General features: G+C 39.7%; 1 protein-coding gene across 10 annotated transcripts in view; it reads left to right on the top strand.

The window, feature by feature from the left end:
• The first annotated feature begins 239 nt into the window (after window positions 1-239).
• GTDC1 (glycosyltransferase like domain containing 1) overlaps window positions 240-26,540 on the top strand; it is a 429,626-nt gene continuing 403,325 nt past the window's right edge. For 6 of the 10 annotated variants that reach the window (XM_070389957.1, XM_070389949.1, XM_070389923.1 and 3 more), the window contains exon 1: window positions 293-364. The gene's annotated coding sequence lies outside the window, so the exon portion shown is untranslated. Of the gene's footprint in view, window positions 365-655; window positions 1,453-4,814; window positions 4,943-26,540 lie in introns of those variants that run through there. The other 4 variants (XM_070389890.1, XM_070389906.1, XM_070389962.1 and 1 more) reach the window with 4 other exon arrangements.

Here is a 26,540-nt window from a genome sequence, read left to right as displayed (position 1 = left end):
GGGTGCGGACCAGCGATGGGAAAGGTGGGGAGGTGGGCGGAAAAGCGAGGTCCTCGGGCAGTGAATAGGTAAAAAGCGGTGCGGGGGTCGAGAGCCCACATGTGCTAATCTCCAGAGGGCGGGAGCGGCCGCTGAGTCAGGGACGGGCAGCGTCCCGGCAGCGCAGGAGGCGGAGTCTTGAGCGCGTGGGCGGCCCCAGTGGGCGGGGCATGCGCCTGACGCGCCCCGAGGCCGCTGCGGCCGCGGGCCGGGCGGGGCGGCGGCGGCGGCGGCTGCGGCCGCGGGGGAGGGGCCCGGCGTCAGCGCGTCGCCGGCTGGGCCGCGCCGGTGGCCAGGAGGGAGAGACTAGGAGGAGGAGGAGGAGGTGAGTAGGCTCCGGGCTGGGGAGCCGCGCGGGCCGGCGGGGAGGCGGGGAGCGCAGCCCCTCCCCTCCGCTCCAAGGCGCCCGCCTCGCGGGGCCGCGCGGCTCGGAGTTCCCAGAGGGGTTTTGGCGGCGGCGGCGGCGCAGGGAGCCGGGGGAGGGGGGGGGGCGGAGCTGAGGGCCGCGCGGGCGGTGTGCTTCCCGGGCGCACGCGCTGCGCTGGCGGTGTCGCGGTCCGCCGCGCGCCCTGAGCCGGGCAGCAGCGTCTCAGTCCTGCTGCACACTGGCCATTTTCTGACTCCCTTTTCTTGGGTTCTGCGTTTTTTGCGGGCCGGCTTCCCGCAGCTCGGCGCGCCGCTGCCGCCTCTTCGCTCTGCCCGCGGGAGTGGGTGGGGGCACGTCGCCTTCTGGCTGGGAGGAGGCCAGGTTCCTGGGCTCGGCCGTAGGGCCCTCCTCGCCGATCTTGAGACTGCCGGGCCGGTGGTCCTTCGCGCCGCGCGCCCGTAGGCCTGCCTGAAGGACCCTTTGCGTCTGGCCCAATTATCGCCCTCACTTTCCTGACCTCAGGAGCCCCTTACTTAGTCTGCAGAGACTTACGACCTCACTCACTCTGTGCACCCCCGCCACTTCTCTCCTATGAGGATCCAGCATACACTTTGTTTTAATCGGGCTCCAGGCAGTTTGTACTGGTGGAAATGTCCCCGGAATTAATCCTGTAAATCCAGACACGTACCCAACAGCGAAGTTGCAGTACTATAGTAATTTAACCTTTAGTTTCGGGCGAGGTTTTTTTTTCTTCCCTCTCCTCTCTGGCGAAGGCAACTTTATAGAGTCTTCTGAGAACTGTACTGCATTAGATTATCTTCGAGATAATTCTTAAGTTAGCGCCTGGAGGCAATATGATGGGAGGTTCAAAGAGAAGGCTATGCACTTTTTCCTCCACCGTATCACAGTTTGAAGTGGAAAACGTGCGTTGACGGTGATTTTCCACATGATGTGGGTTGCAGAGTGCAGCCCCCGTGAGCCGTGGCTCACCTTGGTTCCTGGGTGCTACCCCTGAAGTTGATTTTAAAGTTCAACAGAATGGTCAGGTAAAGGAGCTGCTGCAAAGAAATCCAGTATAATTCAATAGAGCCATTTTATTGGATTCTATTAACCTGTTTAACCTTAAACTAAAGCATGGCGGGAGTTTCATGTAGGAACTTACATACAAAGTGCAATACTGAATTTTAATTAGTGCGTTCCAGGTTTGGTGTGGAATAGTCTCCTCAGCTCGCACTGCCTTTCATTATGCATTTTCCTTAGGATCTTGTTTTAAAGAAGCAGTTTTAGTATAGAGGGTGGGAGGAGTACCCTTTGAATCATGAAACTTTCTTTGACGAACTTGAAAACTGGATAGGTAAAATCTGAACCTTGATACTAAGATAAGGTAGGAAACTGATGTTTATAGCATTACCACTTTGAGCAGTTAAGGCTTCTTTACTCTTATTTTGAAACCATGTTGACGTCTTAATTTCACGGACTGCAGAAGTACAGAATTTTCTGTTTGTGAGGAACTTTAACAGCTGATTGTTAGTTATTTATTATTAATTTAATCCAGCGTCATTATTTTGCAGAGAGAAAGTAATCCAGATTCCCTGAAGAGATTTAACATGAACTAAAGAGAACTAGTTGATTTAACTGAACACTTAAGTAGATACTTTAGACCTCCCCAATGGATATTTTTGTACCAAAATTTGTTTTGAGTTTGATGTCTTAAAAGCCAAAAAATTACTAACTTTTAATTTTTTCCCCATATTTTGGGTATAGGCTTTAGTCTGTGATTTGGACTCATTAGATACAAATTATATTTAAGGAGAGTTTACATTTTACCAATTGAAACAGTAATTTCCAGTTTGTTTGAATTTAGTAACTATTTTCATTTCAAGAATGTTCATTCATATTCTTGATTCAGGTAGTCTGTGTCAATTCCAGGAGATTGGCATTTCAAGAATCCTAGAGTTATGATGTATGTAAACTTGATATAATAGAGAAGAAAGGTCTGTACGCATGTAGTCATTGAATTCCAGCATCCTCAGCATCCCTTTTCTTAGTGGTCCTCAACGCAGAAGTCTGGAAGTTCTTACTGGCCTGGGGTGAATGTGCATCTCCCACTCCAGTGTTTACTGCAGGCATTTAGTAGAGACTTTTTGGCTTGTGTGCACTTTCCCTGGTGGGGGCTTCCTGTAAGATGGACTGTGTTTTATTCATCTGTGTACGCTTCATGTCAAGTGTAGTGGGTCCTTTGTAAATGCTTGTGGTTTTGTTGGGCTTAATCAAACTTAAGAAGGTAGCAGAGTGTCTGGAAGTCATGAAGGATGATATTATAAACTTGAAATATCTCATTTCCGTTTTTGTGTTGAATCAGATACTCTGTTAGGCTTAATTCCAATACTGAAAGAGATAGCATGTATCTAATAATATTTTAGAAAATTTGAGGAAAAAGCTTAACATTGAGAATTTTATTCTTTAATATATGTTATCCACTGTGAAATTGGGGAAACACAGTGTTACTTAAACTTTTTGATAGGACACCACTTAGAGCTAAAATAATGCAGTTTTTCTACTGGAGCAAAGTTTGAAAATTGTGAATTGAATGATCCTGATTGTTACCATAGGCCACATTTTAAGGCCACCTTCGTTTCACTTTATAAAGATATATTTTTCAGTATATAGACTCCTGGAAGCAACATGACTTTCAGAGTTCAGACTGCCTTTACAAGCTGTCTTTAAATGATACTTTAAACAGTTTTTGGCTGATGTGATGTGCTTCGTGATGGATATACAGAAAAAATAAAGCAAAAACCCCAAATAAAAACAAAAACACCAAGACCCCACTATATTTTCTTTTTCTTAGACTTTTATTTTCTTTCTTTAATAGATTATTATAATGTTTTGTTTATTTAAAAAAAAAATGAGGAAAATTTTCAAGCGTTTCTTTTGGAGAGTAGCACCACTCCACCATTTGAATAGCCTTGGCAAATAATGTTTGGGCAAATGCAAGGCTGTTTCCATAGTGTTATTTCTGTTTGAGTATGTTGAATTATATAAATAATAGTCTTCACAGGGACATCATCTTTGGACTACATGCACTTTTTCCTCTCTCCTGACACTGTTACTAAAAACAGTTGTATAGTAGAGTGTATGTATGTGTTGTGTATGTGTTAGTCGCTCAAGTCGTTTCTGACTCTTTGCGACCCCATGAACTCCTCTGTCCATGGAATTCTCCAGCCAAGAATACTAGAATGGGTTGCCATTTCCTCCTCCAGTAGTAGAGTATGATGGTGCTTAATTTATAGGGAGCAAATAATTCCTCTTCTGTCATTGCTGGTTCCTGTGTCAGAACCAGGCTACCTGGCCTGTCCACTCCTCGTTCTGTCTTTTCTACCCAGTTTTTGAACTGATTTTTAAGACTGAAAATATCTTAAGATCCTCAGCCCCTTCAGGAAGTGAAATCTGGAATTATTCCAGTGCCCTGAGCATCCATTGCTTACTGAGATATGATGTCTTCTTATATCCTTTGCACATACTCAATTTGACTATGAGATTCTCATTTTGAAAAACGCTTTTACTCATGAGGAATTTTGAAACATATGCCATAAACATCTTGGGGAAGTATATGTAGAGCGTGTAGACTATAAATATAGATTTAGATGGAGTTAGGTTATAGAATCAGACAATTGGTAAGAATTAGTAAGAATGTCTAGTCCTTTTCTCCCACTCTTGAAGGTCACACTTAAGGCTTTTAGATTTAAGAATATAATTGTGAGTATTTATTTTTAAAAGTAAAGCAATTCCACAGTCTTTCCTTGCTATTGAATAGTCCATAGAGTTGATGTGTTTCTTGTATTATTCTTTTGTGTAGTTCATATCCTCTGCGGACCTGAACCTTGTCTTGAGCCTGCTCAAGAACTCTCCTGCTTGACCGTCTCTGTCTCCTTGCTGTCCTCTCTTCCCTTGGAACTGGGGCCTGGTCTTATCCATGGTGGATGGTTGGGGTCCTGCTTCAACCATGACAGAGCTAGCAGAGTCAGAATGCTTTGATTCTGCTTCTTAGGCTCACACTCACTGTATTGACTTGTCAGATACTGAGAACAGGACAGCTGAGAGCTGGGCTCTTTGGCTGCTATAATTTCAGCTTTTTTGAGGGTCAGCTTTTCATTTGCATCTGATACTAGAACACCCTGGTCACATACTCATTACTTCCTGACTGTTTTGCTCTTGGTTCTCTGTCTTCTTAGCTGAGTTAGTTACTGGTTTATTTTTATCAGATTTTAGTGGTAGCTAATTCTTTTCAAGTGCTTGATTTTCTACCCAGATCTTCTTGCAGTTTTGAGCTTTCATTTGACCAAGTATCTGTTATTCCACCAAGTTTCCCATAGTGTGTTTTTTCATTATCTTTCTTTCGTTCTAGACTCTATATTCCTCGAGTGTTGGGACTGAATTTGTGCTGTTCCTGACAGTGTCCTCAGCACTTACTGCAGTGCCTGACACATAGCAGGTGATAGACAATATACAAGTATCGATTGGATGTAATCAACAGTAAGTCTGTTATCAGTATTGGAAACCAGTGTTCATATAGAAATTGAGAATTCATATAAGAAGTTCAGACATTTCATTGCCATCATTAGTACCAGAGAGTCTGTGTATTTTAAATTATAAGCATATCCACATACAAAATTAGTCACAGTCATCTGGCAGGACATTTATTTAAGAAGAAAAAGTATATAGTTTTTACTATGTATTGTTAGGTGTTGCTCACTTAGAGTTTTCTTGAGTTTGATTAAATGTATATATTTTATTTCTTACAAATAGAAGTTTTATGGCACTATAAAGAAGTGAATTTAATGGCCCTATTTTTGTTCATTAGTAATTATATACTGTAGAGTAAATTCTCGTTAAAAGGCCCTTAAATGCCTGCTCATAAAAAAGAGAGACCTCTTTGATTTTGTTCTCCATACAATCCCAGTTATTGTATTGAGGCAAGTCATCAAACTCTTTAGTAGTCTAAAACCTTTAATATGGTTTCAGAACAGTAGTCATGTATTGAGTATCCAAATTACCATGTCTGTAACAAGTAATGCAGACACTTATTAAAAAGGTAATGACCATAACTTTTCTTGTAGAATTTCTTGTGCTAATTTTTTAAAGAGGAGTTTTGAACTAAATTTCCCGTGAAGGCCAAAATCTCATACTTTTAATGATGGTGAAGTATATGTGTAATGTAGAGAGGAGGGGGTGGTAATTTTTGTAGTGGTATTTTTAAGTGGACAGTTTACTAATTATGTTGAGGTAAACACTTTACAACTTTTAAGAGGAAAACTTCAATTATCTGAATGAAATGAGGTACATGAAATTAATTCAGATAAGTGAGGGGATCCTTAGTGTAAATGATGCATGTCAAGGGACATGACCTCAATCTTGATTTTTTTTTTTTCTTTCTATATATCTGTCAGCTGGTTTTACATTACTAGATTCTGATTCTTTTTGGTCATGCTGGGAATCATTGATGGAGGAGGTAAGGTTTGCTCTGTAATTTTTTTTTATCTTTGCCACAGAGGGAACCCAGAATATGGTATTCTTTGACAAGTGTAATTGCTCATCTCTTGCCTGTAATGCCTGCCCTTTTAGGTGGTACACCACAGCCTTCCATTTTGTCACCTTCCTGTCAAATGTCAAGTGTGTGTGGGGACTCCTTAAGAATACAATGGGCTTGAAATTAAAGCCACATTCCTCTGTCCAAGCTCAAGATGTTTATATTTCTGCAAGTTCTTAAAACAAGTTGTGAAGGTGAATTGAGCTGGATAAACCTTGATTCTATTCCTTTCCGCCTTGGGGTTTAATATTAAGCAACAGTTTGTACTGTAAGCCCTTGAAATAGAAACAAACATTGGGCCATAACCCTTGACTTTTGCAAATTATAACTTGAAATTAAAATTTTTCTGATTGATTAGAGTTTAGTGTCTTAGGGTAATGATTTCTGCTGCCGTTTACTGAGGTTTGCAGCATTCCTGGGTTCCTGGCATCTGAAAGTTGTGCAATCTGTAGGTAGCCTGTGGCTCTCCTCTAGGCCATTTTTTGTTGTTGTTTTGTTTTGAAACAGAGGTAGGCTTATTTTAGCCACAGAGATGTGTGCTATCTGACACCTCTGTAACTGAATTTTATTTCTTTCTTCAGCATTACTGTAACTGAATTTTATTCCTTTCTTCAACATTACCTATAGATGCTTTACTGAAAGCACCTTAGAACATGGCTTTTTATTTTCAGCATGCACCAGCTTCCTTTTCATATGTTGATCTTTGAGATGCAAGATGATTCATATGTTGATTGCCTTGGTTAGAGTTGTTACGATATCAGCAAGCTCTGTATACAGACCTTGTGAACAATTCCTAGGTCATTGCCTTCTTTAATATATGCAGGCCATGTAGTTAAGAGTTTAGGCTTCAGGGTCAGTCCAGACTGATTTTGACCGTACCATTTGTGAACAACATGTCTTTGGGGGAAGTTAGTTACTTCTCTGGGTTTCAGGTTTTTCATCTATAATACTGAAACAATATCAGCTGAGTGTATTGAGTATTTTTTTTTTTTTTAGGAGAAAGCTTATCAGTATTGATTTATTGTCCTGTTCACAGCTAAGTGTCTAATAATGTGAATTAGTGAACTGTTATCTGGATCATATACTATTTTAAAGGGAAGTAGACTTTGTTCTAGTTTATGACAGAAATAGTCAATTAGCAAGAATTATTAAAATAGAGGCCTTGCTCAGTTGTCTTGTTTAAAACTATGTAAGACTTTTGTAATCATCAGTCTATTTATATGCAAAGGATATGTTGATAATTGGTATAGGAAAGCGGAATGTGTACTGTACTCTTAGGAGTGAGACAGACTTGGATTTAAATATAGATATCTAACAGTTGGGTCACCTTGGGCAGGATACTTTACTTTTTTGATTACAAGTTTCATCTGTAAAATGGTATTAAAGTATAAAGAGTTAAGGAAAAAAGGGATAATAAAAAGGTTGTTAAGACTAATATGAGGTAAGCAAAATACTTAAAGTAAAAGTGAAAGCTGCTTCAGTTCAGTTCAGTTCAGTTCAGTCGCTTAGTCGTGTCCGACTCTTTGCGACCCCATGAATCGCAGCACGCCAGGCCTCCCTGTCCATCACCAACTCCCGGAGTTCACTCAAACTCAAGTGCATCGAGCCGGTGATGCCATCCAGCCATCTCATCCTCTGTCGTCCCCTTCTCCTCCTGCCCACAGTCCCTCCCAGCATCAGGGTCTTTTCCAGTGAGTCAACTCTTCGCATGAGGTGTCCAAAGTATTGGAGTTAAAGCTGCTTAGTAGTGTCCAGCTCTGTGACCCCATGGACTTTACAGTCCATGGAATTCTCCAGGCCACAATACTGGAATGGGTAGCCTTTCCCTTGTCCAGGGGATCTTCCCAGCATTACAGGTGGATTCTTTACCAGCTGAGCCACAAGTAAAGCCAGAATCCATAAATACTGGTAATTATTGACACTTTGGAAGTGTGGCGTTAGTTCTCTGCACTTCAGGCTTCCTCATCTGTGACGTGAAGGTCAGAGAATTGGTAAGAGTTACGAGGATTAAATGACATAATACCTGTCAGAGGTCATTACATGTTAATCACTACTGTTATTTATATTATTATTTCACTTTCAGAACAAATTGGACCAATTTTGAGTTAAAAGGAAATAAGTCATACAGGTATTTACTGTATTTTTTATGTTGGAGGGCATTTACTATGGATTTGAAGATGGCAAGTTATCATTCATTAGCTTTCAGTGTTTTCTTAAGACAGCAGTAGTCCACAAGTTGTGGTGTGTAAGCCTGTTGGTCAGTCACTGGGACCCTTTCAGGGGGATCCATTAGGTTAAAATTATCTTTATGGTAGTAGTAACTTTTTCCTTTTCCACTTTTTACATTTGCTCTGCTGATACTAGTAGTAGGTAGTAGGTAAAATCAGTTCAGTTCAGTTCAGCTGCTCAGTCATGTCCGACTCTTTGTGACGCCATGAATTGCAGCACGCCAGGTCTCCCTGTTCATCCCCAACTCCCGGAGTTCACTTAGTAGGTAAATAGTAAATAGTACTAGGTAAAACTGAATATCTTAGTAGATATTAAATGTCAGTGACACCAGACTCTACTAGTAATCATCATATTCTTCACTGCTATCCATTCATGGTTTAAAAAAAAAAAAACCCAAAACAAAAACTCAAAAAAGCCAATTTTACTTGAGTGTCCTTAATGAAGCACTAAAAATTATTAGTTTTATTAAATTTTGATCCTTGAGTGCATTGTTTTAATATTCTATATATGATGTTTGAGTATTTTATATATGTTTGATATTTCATATGTGATGGTTTTATATTCTGTCTCTATATATGATGAGATAGGAAATACGCAAAAGGCACTTCTGCTGTATATCCAGAGTATTTTATCTCAAGGAAAACCCTTAAGTATTCTTCTGAGTTGCAAGCTGAATTAGCCATATTTTACATGAAATATCATTTTTGCTTGAAAGGTCGAATACCAGACAAACCATGATTATTTAGACCTAGATATCTGGCAGTCATTTTCTTGAAAATGAATAAAGTGATCTTTTGTTCACTTCAGGGAAAAACAGTTGACAATATTTGTTGCTGATGATAAAATTTTAACTTTCTAGGGAAAATTAAAATTTTGGAAATCTTACATCAGCTGCTGTGTTCTTGTCAGCTTCTCAGTACTTAGAGTTTTGCAGTGGGATGGGTGGTGATGTTATGAATGTGAATTTTTGCTGTTGTGTTATATCAGGATCTTCAATGTTTATATAACTCAATGGACATGAACTTGGGCAAAATTCAGGAGAATGTGAGGGACAGGGAGGCCTGGTGTGCTGTAGTCCATGGGTTTGCAAAGAATTGGACATGACTGGGTGACTGAACAACAATAACTCAATGAAACAATATTTTCAAAGTGATCAATATTCCAAAATTATGGTAAAAGACCCTTATAGAAAGCATGTAACAGAATACAGAAAACTTATGTGATATTCAATTTCATATTACAGCTAGCCCACAAACTCTTCTACTTGTCAAGTTTTGGTGTAGTATCAAAGAATATCCATATACTTCCTTTTTTCTCACTGCATACTTGTGTGGGGCTGTTTTCATATAGTTCAGTCAAAGCAGGTATCACAACAGTTTGTATGTAGAAGCAGATAAGAGAATCCAGCTGTCCTCTATTAGGTTAAACATGAAAGAAATTTGCAAAAGTTGTAAAGCTATGTCATTTTTAATGCTAAGGTTTTTTTGTATAGTAATTTTTCAAAAGTATATTCTCATATTAACGTGTCACTAAAATTTTAAAATGAATCACTCAGAGGAAAGCAGAGCATATTTTTGTACAAAATTGGAACTTAATCATTGTCTTGCACATTCTAGAAATGGAAAATAATTTGTTTCATCCAACAGATATTTGTAGAGTATATATGAATAAGCATTTTCCACTCTGCAGGAACTCAGCCTTGATAGAGAGATGAGATAGATGTCTGCATTTTCAGATACTAGCAGTTCACTGAAACAAGTGCTTTAATAAAACATTTATTTAATGTTGCATTTTTTTAAACTAAAAGACTGTAAACTCTAAATGCTATTTTATTACCTGATTTTCTTCCCATTAACACTATAGAGCAACCCTTTTTTTTTCTTGTTAATATTTACATATCTATGATTTCATTTTATAATAGTGAAAAATTGGAAACAGCCTGAGTCCATGGATGGGAGAATCAGCTTAATTGTGTGGTATCTCATATATACATTTTTAAATTGTAAGTCAAGCTTAAAAAATTTAAGATGAATCAGTAGTTAAAATTTTCTCCTTTAATTCTTAATAATAGTAAACACTGATAATTATAACTCATATTAACAAAAAAAACTCTTGGAGTCCTCAATTTTCAATAGTGCACAGAGTCTTGATGCTAGGAAGTTTGGGAACTGTTTAAGGAAATTAGGCTAGATTCATCAAGTGAAAGTTCTAAAGTTGTAATATTTTGCATATTCCTTTGGAATATGGACTGCTTACCTCTAGTTTCTTTTTCTAGTTGTAAGGATATGTCACTGGTTGGCATTCTTGTCATTCTCCAAGCAGGCAGAAGTTTCCTGTGTGTGTTTTTAAAAAAGATTTTCATTTTTATTTAAGATTGATGCTACCTAGATTGTTGCTACTCAGAATTGAGATAATGGTTAATGGTTATTGCATCAGTGTATTCATTCTTGACACCACTCTTTTGGTTGTGAGCTATTCATGCAGTTTTAAGAGCTGTTCACCATGGCAGGTTTCTTCAGGATTGCAGTGAAATCCCCTTTCCTGAAAATAAACTGCCATTTTCTCTGAAGTCTTCACTCTAGGCTAATTTGTCTACTGTAAAGTCTTCCTGACATTTCATAGCTAGTTTTTAGATGGTCAGTCCACAGCTTATGAATGTGTTTGTGAATTAGTTAATTGCAACAATATAATATGCATTAGAGATGGGTTCTATAGTGCCATTAATACTATGGGCATAGCCTTGTTTTGGATTATTAACATCTTTCTGTAGGGAATTATATTCTGACTCCTGGAAGTCTAGCCAAAATCATTACTTCATTGCAGTCCCAGTGGCAAGAGGTCCCCTTTTTTTGCTTGTAATAGAAATAGGAATGCTAAAGCTTTTTTTAAATAATGTTAATTTTTATTGGAGTACAGTTGCTTTACAGTGTTTTAGGTAAAGCTTTAATATAAGCAAGAGAGGCATTCTGAAGCAGTACTTGAGATGCAGGTATCCTTCGGACCCCAGGTGTATATAAAGTGTGGTGAGTAACTCTCAGATGAAGCAGGTATAGAAACTTTGGGCCAACCAGCAATGGTGGAGGGAAAAAGGGAAGGGATGTTCTGGATGCTGCTTGGGAGTGATACTAATAGATACTTTTTTTGTGCCAGTTCCTAAAATAAGGGATGGGTAGTCCTATGTTGGGAGATCCACCTGTATAGAGTCTTTTTGTTGTGTTATACTCCTGTGTTTGGTTATTGTATGAACTGAGCTCAAGAGGTAGAATGACAAGCCCGTTGGTAAGGTTGAAGTCATAGATTTATAGGCCAAAGGTTTGAATGTAGAAGGAAAATAATGAACTCCATGGGCATTCATGATCAGGAAGAAGAATGGAACCCAGGAGGTTGAAGAAGTATGCAAAATGTTCACAAGGGCCCCAAACAAATTCATGTTACCTGTGGCTGCTAGGGCAGGGGTAGAACTGGTAATCGGCTGGCAAATCAAAGAATGGTGTGACTCAGACTACTACCTTAGAGTCTCTGGTAGGAAATACAGACTTTTTAAGAGTGGTGTCCATACAGGGAGCCTATTATGGGAATGGTGGATATATGGCAAAGATGTAGAACCAGGAAACATGGGGATACAGACAAGGACAACTTTGGAGAACTAGAATTTGACCTGAAGTTGAGCTTGTCTTCTTCCTGCCCAAGGGCCTTGTCGGGCCTTTGTATAGAGGCAAGACTGGGCCAAAGTGGGGAGCAGAGTGACCATAGTTGCTCTCTGCACTGGAATGATAGACCTATCGAAGGAGTACTTGTTAAACCAATGGATGGAAGTCAGGCAAAGAAACTGGATTCATATTACCTACCCACTAAATATTCTCTAGGCCAGGGGTCAGCAGACTTCTTTTCAAAGCACCAGGGAGTAAATATTTTAGGATTTATGGTTGATTATGGTCTCTGTTAAGGTGCCATTATAGTGTGAAAGCAGCTAAATACATGAATGAATGAGTAGCTATGTTGCAATGCAGTTTTATTTATGGAGACTGAAATTAGAATTTCATGTAATTTTCACATGTCTCAAAATATTAATCATTAAACATTTTTTTTAAAGTCACTAAAAAATATAAAATCCATTCTTAGATCATGACTATGTAAGAACAGGCAGTGGGCTAAATGTTGGGCCATGGGCTCTGGTTTGCTGATCTCTGTTTTAGGCAAATAAATGACTGTCAGTTGTAATACAGAAAGCTTATTAGCATTACTGAAATAGATGTTCTCCAGGACAATGCTGTTGGTGACACTGTCTTGTTTTATAGGTGGCACTGATGATAAAAATCTGTTCAAGAATTTAGATGTGACATCTGCATCAGGTTCAGATCTCTCAGCTATAAGACAAACTGGATACTTCGTAAAGATTTTCATCTGTTATCCACAGAGAGCCAAAATCCGTTATTGAAATTGTCTGGGTGAACTGCCTGCTGGGTCCAGTGATGCACTAGTAGACAAAGAAGTTGAAAAAGAAGGCTGGCCTATTTGGATTGCTGGCAGAATGTGACACCAATATGGCATCAAGCCCTGCTGTGATTCCAAGGACTTCATGACTGAATAAAGATTTTTTTTTTTTTGAGTGGGGGTGGTTGAAGTAAATTTGGTCTTTTACTTGGGGAGTGTGTAATATATTATCATTCCATAATGGTATATGGTAATTTCTTTGGTAATCAAACCTTAAAGATCCTATTTATGGAAATTAATATAGTTATCACCTTTTAGTATTGGGCTTTCTTACACTAAGGGAAATAATCTAAAGAGAAGTATCTCTTAGCTTAACATCTTTTTTAGCTTAACCTGAAAAACATTTTAAGCATCTCTTTTAGCTTAAACTAAAAAGGTCAAAATAAGGACTGTGATATCATGTGGAAGTTTTTGTTTGGGGAATTTTTGAAATTTTGCTCTCCCCTAGAGTGTGTAAATATGCTTCTATTTGCTTCTGTAACCAGAATTTTTTAGGAAAATATCCTTTTGTGTAGGCTGTTGAACTCAATAGTAAGTAGGAAATCATGCTGTACAGTATTAATGTGCATAGAACATAATATTATAAATTAATACTAACAGCTACTAATAATAAATTAATGTTTTCAGACCTGTTAACTAAATTCACTTAAAATGATTTAATGAGCATGTGTGAACTGGAAATAAACCTATGTATTTTCTAGAACTATTGAATCACAAGAAAACTGGAGCATCAAAGTTCTCTCTGAACCAAACTCAATATTTTATTTGGTTAGAATCCCTGCGTTTGGTATTCATTTGTTTATATCAGTTATTGAAACATAGCTCAGTATTCTTGGGCTTCCCTTGTGTGTCAGCTGGTAAAGAATCTGCCTGCAATGCAGGAGACCTGGGTTCGATCCCTGGATTGGGAAGATCCCCTGGAGAAGGGAAAGGCTATCCACTCCAGTATTCTGGCCTGGAGAATTCCACGCACTGTATAGTCCATGGGGTCTCAATGAGTCGGACACGATTGAGTGACTTTCACTTCATAGAAGATTTGAAAGCAGTGCTGAGAATGAAGTGGGTGGATTCTCTTAAAGTCAAATCCCATTTTTTTCCTCAGTGAGTCTTTTTTTTTTCCATCTAGCATTCAACAAAAATCCTGGCAGCCCAGGATACAAAACATAGATTACATTTTGCGTCATTCATCTACAGAGAAAGATTTTCTCATGACTTAAATGAAACCTCTATTTAAGGTCTATAGCATTCAGTTTGTCAGTGTGACACTGCTGCTACCGCACATTTTTGGTCAGAGTGCGTTGCAGCCAACATAGCCATCCTGCTAGGAAAAAAAATCTGTGGATTGCTGAATAGTGGAAGTTACAGACATCTAATTTACAAGTCAGATTAGCGATCAGAGTCATGCGATAGCTTTATGTGGAGTTGATTTCATTTCATGGATTTTAAGCTATTTTTTCATGGAAGCAATGCCTATAACTCAGAGACAGGTGTGTTGTAGCATTTGAAAGCCTTAAACTTTTGAATCTGTAATGAAAGGAATGTTCTTACAGATATTCAAATCCTAAAACTCAGGGATTTTGAAATAAGATGCTTTGTCATTCATTTATTGTGCCATAATTGAACTCCCCTGCAGATTTTATTTTGGATCATTGTGATTAATATTTGGAAAACTTTCCCATTTTCAAATACAAGGCAGTTTAGGGAAGAGTGTGATTGTGTGTGTGTGTGTGTGTGTTTAAATAAAGCAGCAAAACACTTACTTTATAAATAAGTTATATTTAATAAGAAATATGTGAATTTAACATTGGTAGACCAAATTGGGAATTCTGTTGTTGTCTCCTGGAAACCTTCCACAATGAGGAGTAGACAATAAATAGATCCCTTTATAGATTGCAGTTACTATGTTTTCCTAAAGTAAACTTTTTTCAAAATATACAGGCGAATTCATAGCTATAGCTTGATGTGTGTGTGTGTTCAGTCACTAATTTGTGTGTGTGTGTGCCCAGTTGTGTCTGACTTTTTGTGACCCCATGGACTATAGCCCACGAGGCTCCTCTGTCCATGTTTTTCAGGCAGCAATACAGGAGTGGGTTGCTGTGTCCTCCTCCAGGGGATTTTCCCAACACAGGGATCGAACACATAGCTTGATGTGTGTATATGTTCAGTTGCTAAGTCATGTCTAACTGTTTGTGACGCCATTGACTGTAACCTGCCACTCTCCTCTGTCCATGGAATTTTCCAGGCAGAAATATTGGAGTGAGTTACTATTTCCTCCTCCAGGTGATCTTCCTGAACCAGGGATCGAACCCACAACTCTTGCATCTCATGTATTGGCAGGCAGATTCTTTATTGCTGAGCCAGCTGGGAAGCCATATAGTTTGATAGGTTACAGTTACTCTTATTTCACCTGTACTTATTGAAATAGAGAAGACATCTCATAGAAGTGAGTATTTAGTTCATTGCAGAAAGGAAGTGCTATTTATTGGGCTTTGAGGACAATTGCAGACAAGAATCTGTGTTAATTTTTAGATGGTTCTTAGGCCAGTAAGCCATAGTTAGAACCAGACATGGAACAACAGACTGGTTCCAAATCGGGAAAGGAGTACGTCAAGGCTGTATATTGTCATCCTGCTTATTTAACTTCTATGCAGAGTACATCATGAGAAACGCTGGGCTGGAAGAAACACAAGCTGGAATCAAGATTGCCAGGAGAAATATCAATAACCTCAGATATGCAGATGACACCACCCTTATGGCAGAAAGCAAAGAAGAGCTAAAGAGCCTCTTGATGAAAGAGGAGAGTAAAAAAGTTGGCTTAAAACTCAACATTCAGAAAACGAAGATCATGGCATCTGGTCTCATCACTTCATGGGAAATAGATGGGGAAACAGGGGAAACAGTGGCTGACTTTATTTTTTTGGGCTCCAAAATCACTGCAGATGGTGATTGTGGCCATGAAATTAAAAGACGCTTACTCCTTGGAAGAAAAGTTATGACCAACCTAGACAGCATATTAAAATGCAGAGACATTACTTTGCCAACAAAGGTCTGTTTAGTCAAAGCTATGGTTTTTCCAGTAGTCATGTATGGATATGAGAGTTGGACTATAAAGAAAACTGAGCACCGAAGAATTGATGCTTTTGAACTGTGGTGTTGGAGAAGACTCTTGAGAGTCCCTTGGACAGCAAGGAGATCCAGCCGGTCCACCCCAAAGGAAATGAATGAGTCCTGAATATTCGTTGGAAGGACTGATGTTGAAGCTGAAATTCCAATACTTTGGCTACCTGATGTGAAGAACTGACTCATTGGAAAAGACCCTGATGCTGAGAAAGATTGAAGGCAGGAGGAGAAGGGTACGAAAAAGGATGAGATGATTGGATGGCATCACTGACTTGATGGATATGCGTTTGAGTAAACTGTGGGAGTTGGTGATGGACAGGGAGCCCTGGTGTGCTGCAATTCATGAGTTCGCAAATAGTCGGATACGACTGAGTGACTGAACTGAATTGAACTGAAGCATCCTTATATTCTAAAGAGTACTGTGGGGCTTAGTAAAAGAAGAAGATTGTGGCATCCACTCCCCATAACATAAGTGAAATTAGAAAAGGGGTTTTAAAGATGTCATTCAGGGTCTTCTCTTGGAGTCTAGTGGTTAAGAATCTGCCTGCAACGTAGAGGACACTGGTTAGATCCCTGGTCTGGGAATATCCCGTATGACACGCAGCAGCTAAGCATATGGGCCACAACTACTGAAGCCCACACGCTTTAGAGCCTGTGCTGTGTAACAAGCCACTACAATGAGAGGCCTGCACGCTGCAAAGCCTGCAACTAGAGAGTGGCCCCGTCCCTGCTCGCAGCAGCTAGAGAAAGCCCGCACCCAGCCACAAAGGCCCAGCACAGTCCTCCCCCACAAAGTGTCATTCAAGGGAAGAATTGTTACTCTAGTGGAGAGTTGGTTATATGACATTTCCCTGTTTCTTGCCCAAAGGCCCTTTTATTTCCAGCCCAGGATTTGGGTATATCTTCCAGAAAGGTAAATTGGTATTTAATTTCTTGTCCGGGTGTTTAATCAGCTTCAGAACCTTGTTTATTGATACTGCAGTAGCACCTTCTGCAGACTTCTTGAGAGATCATGGCATACATTTCCTAGAGTTCAGGGCCCTTCCTTAACTGACTCATTTCTGGAGGGGAGGAGAATAAGTGGAGCTAGTTATTTGGCATGTTGAGTGAGAGGGCAGTAGTGGGAAGAGCTGGTATTTGCATCTAGTGTGGTGAGCAGGCATAAGTTTTTTTGGGTGCCATGGGAAGTAACCAGGCTTGAGGTAATCTTGATGGCTCCTGGGAAGGTGGAGTGCTTGCCCTATAAGGGGATTTTGGGTAGGATGGTAAGAGGCCAGCTGTAGAGTGCACCCCCAACACCAGGGAACTATTCAGGGTGGGAGGCTTCTTGAAATTTAAGGCCCCCCTTCTGTGAAGACCTGAAACGTGCTGTCCAAGTTGGGCTTTGAGAATGAGAGGAGATAGCTGTCATAATTACATAAGCATAGCAGATGATCTTACTTCATGGCTATCAAGTAAGCCCCCATTAAAGTAGGCATGTGGGACACTTGTCCCTCTCCTATTCTGATCTGGCAGAACCAGGAAGTGAAAAAGGAAGTGGAGAAAAGTGAAAGAACCAGTAAGGATTTTGAAAGAAACTGATTATGTTCTTGCCTGGCTTGGCTGAGGTTAGTATATGGATACTCTGAATAAGATATGAAACTTAAGGTATAAATTAGACTAGATTATATTTTGCAATATTTGAAAATGACTGAGTCATTTTATCTGGAATGTTACAGAGAGATGGGGAAGTGAGACCCAAAAGTGCATGTTTGAAGTGATGAAATTAGAGCATATATCCCACTGAGTTCAGTGTATTTGATTGTTTTCTTTGATAGGATTTTAATTTAGTTGAACAAACCTTTAAGTAAGGTACCTACAATTTCATATGTAGGGTACTCAGGTAAGCATTTTAGGTAGATTTTCTGTCCTCAAGCGGTTTCTGTTTTAGTGTAGAGGTAAACTTAATCCGTGGCAGAGCGACATGGGTGCTCTGGACCTATAAGTGGCAATGCTCTGGGAATATGGAACTGAAAACCACTGGGGTTCAGGGCAGGCTTTGGAGGAGGCTGAGTTTGGGCTGGGCCTTGAAGGAAGAGGGTGGTAACAGCTGCGAAGAGGGACATACTAGCATGAGGAAATAGTCAAAGGCATGGGATTGGAAATGAATAGATGACTGGGAGAGAAGAATGCTCATCCACACTGAAAATGTTACTATTTTAAAGAAATGGTTTCAATCACCAGTTTGCCCATGTTAACAAATTCCAGTTGAGGTTTGATTCTTTTACATGCCATTTTGTATTTCGTTAACATTACGCAAAGTATTTCTGTTATAAGATACAGTGTAGAAATGTTACTCACTTTAGAACTTAGATGGTTATAAGCATAAAAACCAAACTTCTAATCACAAAGTCTATTACTTTCCTTGATTTAAAACAGTAAAACGTAGAGAAGATGATGATTTTTACATATGATCTTAAGCATTTGGCAGTGCAGTTAGTTTCGTAACAAGTGATTGTTTTTTAAAGCCTTCCCAGAATAAGAATGAGTATCTTGATGCTAGTGTCACTTTTAAATAGCTATAGCTCCAGGAATGTGTCTGTTCACGTTGTTATCTTAAATACACACCTTATCTATCCATATTGCTGTACTTCAGATGTGAAAGTAAAAATAAAGGTGTGAAGTGCCTAGCAGACTTGCATGGATTTATGTAAATCAGAAAGCACATGATCCATTAGTACTAAGGCCCTAATGTATTCAGTTCAAGTATGGATTCTTTCCTAAAGTTTTACACACACACACATACACACACACACACACACCATGATACCCAGGGATTAACTTTGCCCCCCCCCCAAAAAAAAAAAAGATTTTTTTTTTTCCTCTGAACTCCAGACACGTAACTAATTGATTTATGATATTTCCATATGCATATTTAAATCTAAAATGTGCAAAAACTGAATTTATCTTTTCATCCAAACTTGTTTCATCTTCAGTCTTTCTCATCTAAGTAAATGACAGCCCCATCCCTGTTACTTAGATCATGAACCTTGAAGTCATCTATGACTCTTCTCTCTCATATCTACAGCTTATCTGTCTATAATTTATGTTGGATCTTCATCAAAATACATCTAGAATCTGAATCTGACCACCTCTCCCCACATCCACTACTACCTGGTCAGCCTGTTGTCATCTCTTACTTGGATTCTTTTAATAGTCTCCTAACTGGTCTCATGTGAGAATTGGACTACAAAGAAAGCTGAGTGATGAAGAATTGATGCTTTTGAACTGTGGTGTTGGAGAAGACTCTTGAGAGTCCCTTGGACTGCAAGGAGATCCAACCAGTCCATCCTAAAGGAAATCAGTCCTGAATATTCACTGGAAGGACTGATGCTGAAGCTGAAACTCCAATACTTTGGCCACCTGATGCGAAGAACTGACTTATGGGAAAAGGCTCTGATGCTGGGAAAGATTGAAAGCAGGAGGAGAAGGGGACGATAGAGGATGAGGTGGTTGGATGGCATCACTGACTTGATTGACATGAGTTTGAGCAAGCTCCCAGAGATGGTGATGGACAGGGAAGCCTGGCCTGCTGCAGTCCATGAGGTCACAGATAGTTGGATGTGACTGAGCTACCGAACTAACTAGTCTCCTAGCTTCCTCTTATAATCCCCAACTCAGTGTGTATCCTAGCACTTTGGTCTAGTCTCAGTGCAGTCAGTAGCCAAAAGAATCAGTTAAAACCTAAGTCAGATGTTGTCTTTGTTCATGTCACAACTTTGTTTCCTTTCTTATTTACTGTAAAAACTAAAGTCTTTCTAGTAGCTTATAAGGCTCTATATGATCTTCCTCCATCTGCAATCTCAGCTTTTGACTGTGTTTACTACCCTCCATTCACTGTTATTCCTGGAATAGCTGCCCTCAGGGCCTTTGCACTTGATCTTCCCCCTAGATAACCACTTAGCTTATTCCCTAACTTTTCTTGGGTCTTTACAAAAAAGATCTTCATGACCCAGAAAATCACGATGGTGTGATCACTGACCTAGAGCCAGACATCCTGGAATGTGAAGTCAAGTGGGCCTTAGAAAGCATCACTATGAACAAAGCTAGTGGAGGTGATGGAATTCCAGTTGAGCTATATCAAATCCTGAAAGATGATGCTGTGAAAGTGCTGCACTCAGTATGCCAGCAAATTTGGAAAAGTTAGCAGTGGCCACAGGACTGGAAAAGGTCAGTTTTCATTCCAATCCCAAAGAAAGGCAATGCCAACGAATGCTCAAACTACCGCACAATTGCACTCATCTCACATGCTAGTAAAGTAATGCTCAAAATTCTCCAAGCCAGGCTTCAGCAATACGTGGACCATGAACTTCCTGATGTTCAAGCTGGTTTTAGAAAAGGCAGAGGAACCAGACATCAAATTGCCAACATCCGCTGGATCATGGAAAAAGCAAGAGAGTTCCAGAAGAACATCTATTTCTGCTTTATTGACTATGCCAAAGCCTTTGACTGTGTGGATCACAATAAACTGTGGAAAATTCTGAAAGAGATGGGAATACCAGACCACCTGATCTGCCTCTTGAGAAATTTGTATGCAGGTCAGGAAGCAACAGTTAGAACTGGACATGGAACAACAGACTGGTTCAAAATAGGAAAAGGTGTACGTCAAGGCTATATATTGTCACCCTGCTTATTTAACTTACATGCAGAGTACATCATGAGAAACACTGGACTGGAAGAAACACAAGCTGGAATCAAGATTGCTGGGAGAAATATCAATAACCTCAGATATGCAGATGATACTACCCTTATGGCAGAAAGTGAAGAGGAACTAAAGAGCCTCTTGATGAAAGTGAAAGTGAAAAAGTTGGCTTAAAGCTCAACATTCAGAAAACGAAGATCATGGCATCTGGTCCCATCACTTCATGGGAAATAGATGGGGGAACAGTGGAAACAGTGTCAGACTTTATTTTTGGAGGCTCCAAAATCACTGCAGATGGTGACTGCAGCCATGAAATTAAAAGACGCTTACTTCTTGGAAGGAAAGTTATGACCAACCTAGATAGCATATTGAAAAGCAGAGACATTACTTTGCCAACAAAGGTTCGTCTAGTCAAGGCTATGGTTTTTCCAGTGGTCATGTATGGATGTGAGAGTTGGACTCTGAAGAAGGCTGAGCGCCGAAGAATTGATGCTTTTGAACTGTGGTGTTGGAGAAGACTCTTGAGAGTCCCTTGGACTGCAAGGAGATCCAACCAGTCCATTCTGAAGGAGATCAGCCCTGGGATTTCTTTGGAAGGAATGATGCTAAAGCTGAAACTCCAGTACTTTGGCCACCTCATGCGAAGAGTTGACTCATTGGAAAAGACTCTGATGCTGGGAGGGATTGGGAGCAGGAGGAGAAGGGGACGACAGAGGATGAGATGGCTGGATGGCATCACTGACTCGTTGGACGTGAGTCTGGGTGAACTCCGGGAGTTGGTGATGGACAGGGAGGCCTGGCGTGCTGCGATTCATGGGGTCGCAAAGAGTCGGACACGACTGAGTGACTGTTCTGATCTGATCTGAAGCTACCATGAATGCTCATGTTCAGGTCTTTGTGTCTTATGGTTTAACTTTTTGTGGTTAGATACCCAGGAATAGAAGTCTAGTGACGTATGATAAGTGTGTGATTAACTTCGTAAGAAACTGTCAAATTGTTTTCAAAGTAATTGTACCGTATTCTTTCAAGTGTATGAAAGTTCTCCTTGCTCCACGTTCTGGCCAGCACCTGATGCTATCATTCTTTAAAATTTTGACATTCTAGTGGGGTGCATGGTGGTGTCTCATTGTGGTTTTAATTTGCATTTGTTTGTTTACCAGTGGCATTGATCTTTTCATGTCCTTATTGACCATTTGTTTAATCTTCTGTGAAATATTTGTTTAAATCTTTTGCCCATTAAAAAAATTAGATTGTATGTTTTCTTGAAATTTCTGGTCTGTAGATTGCCCTTTTCTTTCATTAATGGTGTCTTTTGAAGAACAGAAGTTTTAATTTTTGAATATATCCATTTTATCAGTGTTTTCTCCTTCCCTTCCTTGTGTGGTTCTAAGAAATCTTCGATTAACTCTAGGTTATAAGGATTTTAGCATATATTTTCTTCTAAAGGTGTAATATAATAGTTTCAGCTGTTGCATTCAGTCTCTGGCCCATTTTGAGTTAAGTTTTGTGTAGAGTTTGAGGTAAGGATCAAGGTCCATTCTTTTTCAAATTTAGTTTTCCAAGGACCAGTTGTGGAAAAAACTCTCTCTTCTCCCTTGTCTTATCTTGAAGCTTTTGTTGAAAATCAACTAATCATATATTTCTGAATCTTTTCCTTGACTCTTTTATATGTTAACCTATATGTCTATCATGTCAGCACCATACTGATTCATACCATGTTGAAGTATGTGTGATATAAGTTGTTCAGCTTTGTTCTTTTTAAAAGTTTAGGCCCTCTAAATCCTTTTCACTCCTGTGTCCTTGAAGCTGTTTTATTTTAAATTTATTTCTATTTGTTCTTGTTACTCACAAAAGGGAGTTTTAATATCTAACCTTGGCACTTAGGGCCCTCTCCAGTTAGACTTTAGTCTGCTTTTTCTGTCTTTATTTTCTACTTTTTTAATACCTAACAAATACTCTAGGGTCTTGGTCAGTATTCCTACATTTATTTCTTTTTCTTTGGTAACACTCTTTCCTTTGCTCAAAGCCCTTCTTCACCTCTCCCTGTTAAAATCCGAATCATTCTTCAGAGTCTCGTTTCTTTATGGTGGTGCTTTTCTTACTAGGATACTACAATCTTTTAAGTATTTGTCAAATCCTCCTTATTACATTGTAAGCTCATTGAATTCTTTATTCATCTTTGATTCTCCCATAGTGCCTGACTAGCCCAGAACCTGACACATAGTTGATGTTCTTTAAGTATTTCTTGAACATGTACATAAGTAATCTTTAAACTAGAAAACCTTTAGGGCACCTTAACGTATTAGCTCTCCAGTGTGGCTTGTTGAGTGACTATATCTAAGACTGTTCTACCTGCAGCCAGCCAGGCTCCTCTCCGTGGGATTCTCCAGGCAGGAATACTAGAGTGGTTTGCCATTTCCTTCTCCAGGGCATCTTCCTCACCCAGGGATCGAACCCAGGTCTCCTGTGTCTCCTGCTTTGCTGGTGGATCCTTTACTGCTGAGCCCCTGGGGAAGCCCCTGCAGGCATCGTGCTGCCTCGCAGAGATCTTTTTGCATGGCTATAGTTTTAAAGTAGGAAACAGAAAGAAATAGAGGGGCTCTTACTTCTTCTAAATGGTGTTCACTCAGTACAGTCAGGGAGGGGGTGGAGTTAAGGGCGGCTGTGGGAGTTGGGGGGGTTTGCTGTAGGCAGTTACTCATCCTCTGTTATAATCCATACCTTTCTCTCTCAACTTTTATGCGAGTCCTTTAACTTTACCTTTGTTGGTCAGCGTGATAGTTACTATTTCTGTCAGCAAGGGTGAACCAACTAAGCCCTCAGTGACCTGTATACAAATGGTAAACACATGAGTATTTTCTGTATGCTGTAAGTGTGGAGATGGGTATCATGAACAGAGGAGGATCACTTGGGTGTCTGATTGCCCTTTTAGGTTTTCATAGGCCTATATCTCTTGCCTGGAAAATCCCATGGATGGACGGGCCTGGTGGGCTGCAGTCCATGGGGTCGCTAGGAGTTGGACACGACTGAAGCGACTTAGCAGCAGCAGCAGCAGCAGCAGGCCTATATCTAGGTGTATAAATTAGGGAGGACCAAATGTGCTTTGCTTAGCCCAATGTTCGCTCACTGAGCAGTCTATTTTCAGATAGTTCTTCAGATAGTGAAAGTCATCCGTCATTGCTTAATTTTATGTACTCTAACACTTATTTATACCTGCTGTCATTTGTTGAGATCATCCCCTCAAAAAACATTTTCTTGAGGACCCATGATGTGTTGAGTGCTAGTGCTGGCACTAAAAGGATAAAAAAAGACATGCGTCCTGAAGGAGTGGAACTTTGAGTTGACATATCAGTATTCAACAGATACTGCTATATCCCAAGGAAGTGCTGTAGCATATACAGAGTTGTGGCAAGCTAATTTTGTGATCTTTGAATCCCTTTATTACATAGAGGATATCAAAAGAGGGAGAGATTTCATTAGGCAAATTCAGAGTGTCATTGAAGTGCTGTGTGTTTTAGCCCTACCTCTTACAAGATAGGCATCAGAATACTTCATGAAGCTTAGTGAGAGGAGTTCACCTGTAGTACATGGTCTGAGGTCACAAAGGACTGATTCTTGACTCATGCCTGAGAAAGCATAAGGGTTGTTTGGCAATTGGGCTGGGTTTGAGAAATAATTGCGCTGCTCTCTTCCTGGTGGATCAGGTGGTAAAAAGTCTGCCTGCAATGCAGGAGACCCAGGTTTGATCCCTGGAGAAGGGAATGGCAACCTACTCCAGTATCTTTGGCTGGAGAATTCTATGGACAGAAGATCCTGGCAGGCTACAGTCCATGGGTTCGCAGAGTCAGATATGACTTAGCGACTAACACACACTTTTCTCCCAGCAGGTCAGAAGTGTATGTATGTATCACAGAATATGACTATCACCCTGGTGTTATTTGAAAAGGAATCCTTCCCAAGAAAGTTTACTGCCAGGGAAGGAAGATCCTCGCAGTAAGGAATTGGATGTATGGCCAGAGGTCAGAAACTGAGGGGACACTGAGAGGGAGCTGTTACGTTAGCCAAGGGAGAGCACCATCCCTGGCAGAGTCTTGTACTTGGAGGATCATACTCATAGATGAATGCATAGACTCTTCCCAAGAGAAGGAAAATCAGCATTAAACACTTGCCATCTTCATATAACATTGGGTCTTGTTGGTACAGTAGCAGTCAAGTAAGAACTATACTGTTACGCCTGACCCCTCCTCCCCTCCCTGTCTTTGATCTGGGTGGGCTCAGAAAACTTGAAAGACGGCAGAAGAGAAACTTGTGAGAAGAGAAGGCTCTTGTTCCTTCCCTCCCTGACTAACAATGGCCAGCTCTGCAGGCCCTAGCTGAAAAGGTAACATAAGTTTTAGTGTTTACTGTACTTTGGAGTTCTGACTGTTATTTGGATATAGTCTTTAAACTTTGAAAAATTTTAAGCTTATATAACTGTTGAAATAATTATCTAGTAAGCACCTCATACCTTTTACCAGTCAGTAATATTTGGCTACAAGTATATATACAGCATAATTTTTTTGGCCGGTGGAGTGGGCCTGAACCGTTTGAAAATGACACTTTACTCCTAAATAGTTTAACTTTTCTATTTTAAAAATTAAAATATTCTCCTACACAATGCATTGTCACACCCAATAATTTACTATTGATATGATAATGTTATATAGTCCGTAGTCCATATTCAAATTTCCCCAGTTGTCTGCCTGAGACTAGTTATTTTAAATTACTGAACTGAGACTTACCATTTCAAGTCATCATATGATTTTCTGTAACGTCTTAGTGACAAGAAAGTCATGAGAATTACGAGTTTTTTCTCTAGGGCAGAGGTTGTTTTACTGCTGAATGTGTTTAATGGACCAGTAAGAGACAAAAATAAAGTTTTTGCATGAAACCTGCTGTTTCTGCATGGTCAACATGTTGAGTACACTTTTAAAAGTGTATCTCAATTCAGTGTGCTTTTGAATGTTCAAGAGTAGATTTCCTATAGATGAAATAAAATTGTCAGGGTGCTGATAATCGTTGTCAAGGTGATATGGTACATTAAAGTCTTTACTGCTCTGTGTGTTTGCAGATTTTCATAATAAAAAAGGAGTTTTAGGGTGTTGTGCCTTCTAATATATAGATTTGGGGTACTAGAAAATCATGTAATGTGTTGTTTTTATGCTGAGAAAATCAGGCATTAGGCTAAATCTTTTACATGTTCCATATTCACATTCTGGGATCTCCAAGGTAAATTTTATTTATTTCATTGAAAAATAATCACTCTTTGGAGTTCATTACTTGGTAGGAAGGTTTCCCTTCATCTTTTCCTTAGATTGTCATTTCTTTCTGAAGTGGAGGAGGGACTGAGCCCAGGACTGGTACTAATAATGGAGTGGATGACCTGGGTGAAAGTTCATGTTGGGTCCAGAATTGAAGCTAAAAGTTATTAGAAGCAGGGTTGAGTCTAAGGGATTTCAACATAGTGCAGTGCTGGCTCTAATTCAGATTTATCAGGTAACACAGAGTTCTGAATAAGATGACGGTGGGTAATTTCTCCCAATTAAGGATAAAATAGTCCTAAAACTTAGTGTTTTGCTTTGTTAGAATTTGTTTGGAATTTCAAATATTTTGTATATTAGCCATAGTGATAGATTTGGTGTGGATAGAATTTTTTTGTACTTTTAATCTAATTTTGTTCGCACATTCTTAATACTAAAGTAGGATCTCGTAACTTTGTCTTGAAAAACCACTTTTGATGGAAGTCAGTAAAATACCACTGTCTCTATACATTATATACATCAGTGATTCTGAGTGTTAAATACCATGTACGTCTTTTTGTTTAGTATATTTTATAAAGGTTTTTAAGAATGAATAGTTAAAAGGAATTGCACTGATAATTGAGATGATTGTTGTTGACCTTTGTAAGAAGGACAATTTAGTTATCAACGTTCAGTGTTTCTTAGCAACAGAGAGTATCCCTATGCTGGGCATTTTCATAT

This window comes from Bos mutus, chromosome 2 (genome assembly GCF_027580195.1).
Source record: "Bos mutus isolate GX-2022 chromosome 2, NWIPB_WYAK_1.1, whole genome shotgun sequence".
Lineage (NCBI taxonomy): Eukaryota > Metazoa > Chordata > Mammalia > Artiodactyla > Bovidae > Bos > Bos mutus.
The sequence above is the reverse complement of the archived record's forward strand: the minus strand, read 5'-3'. Positions and strand labels throughout refer to the sequence as shown.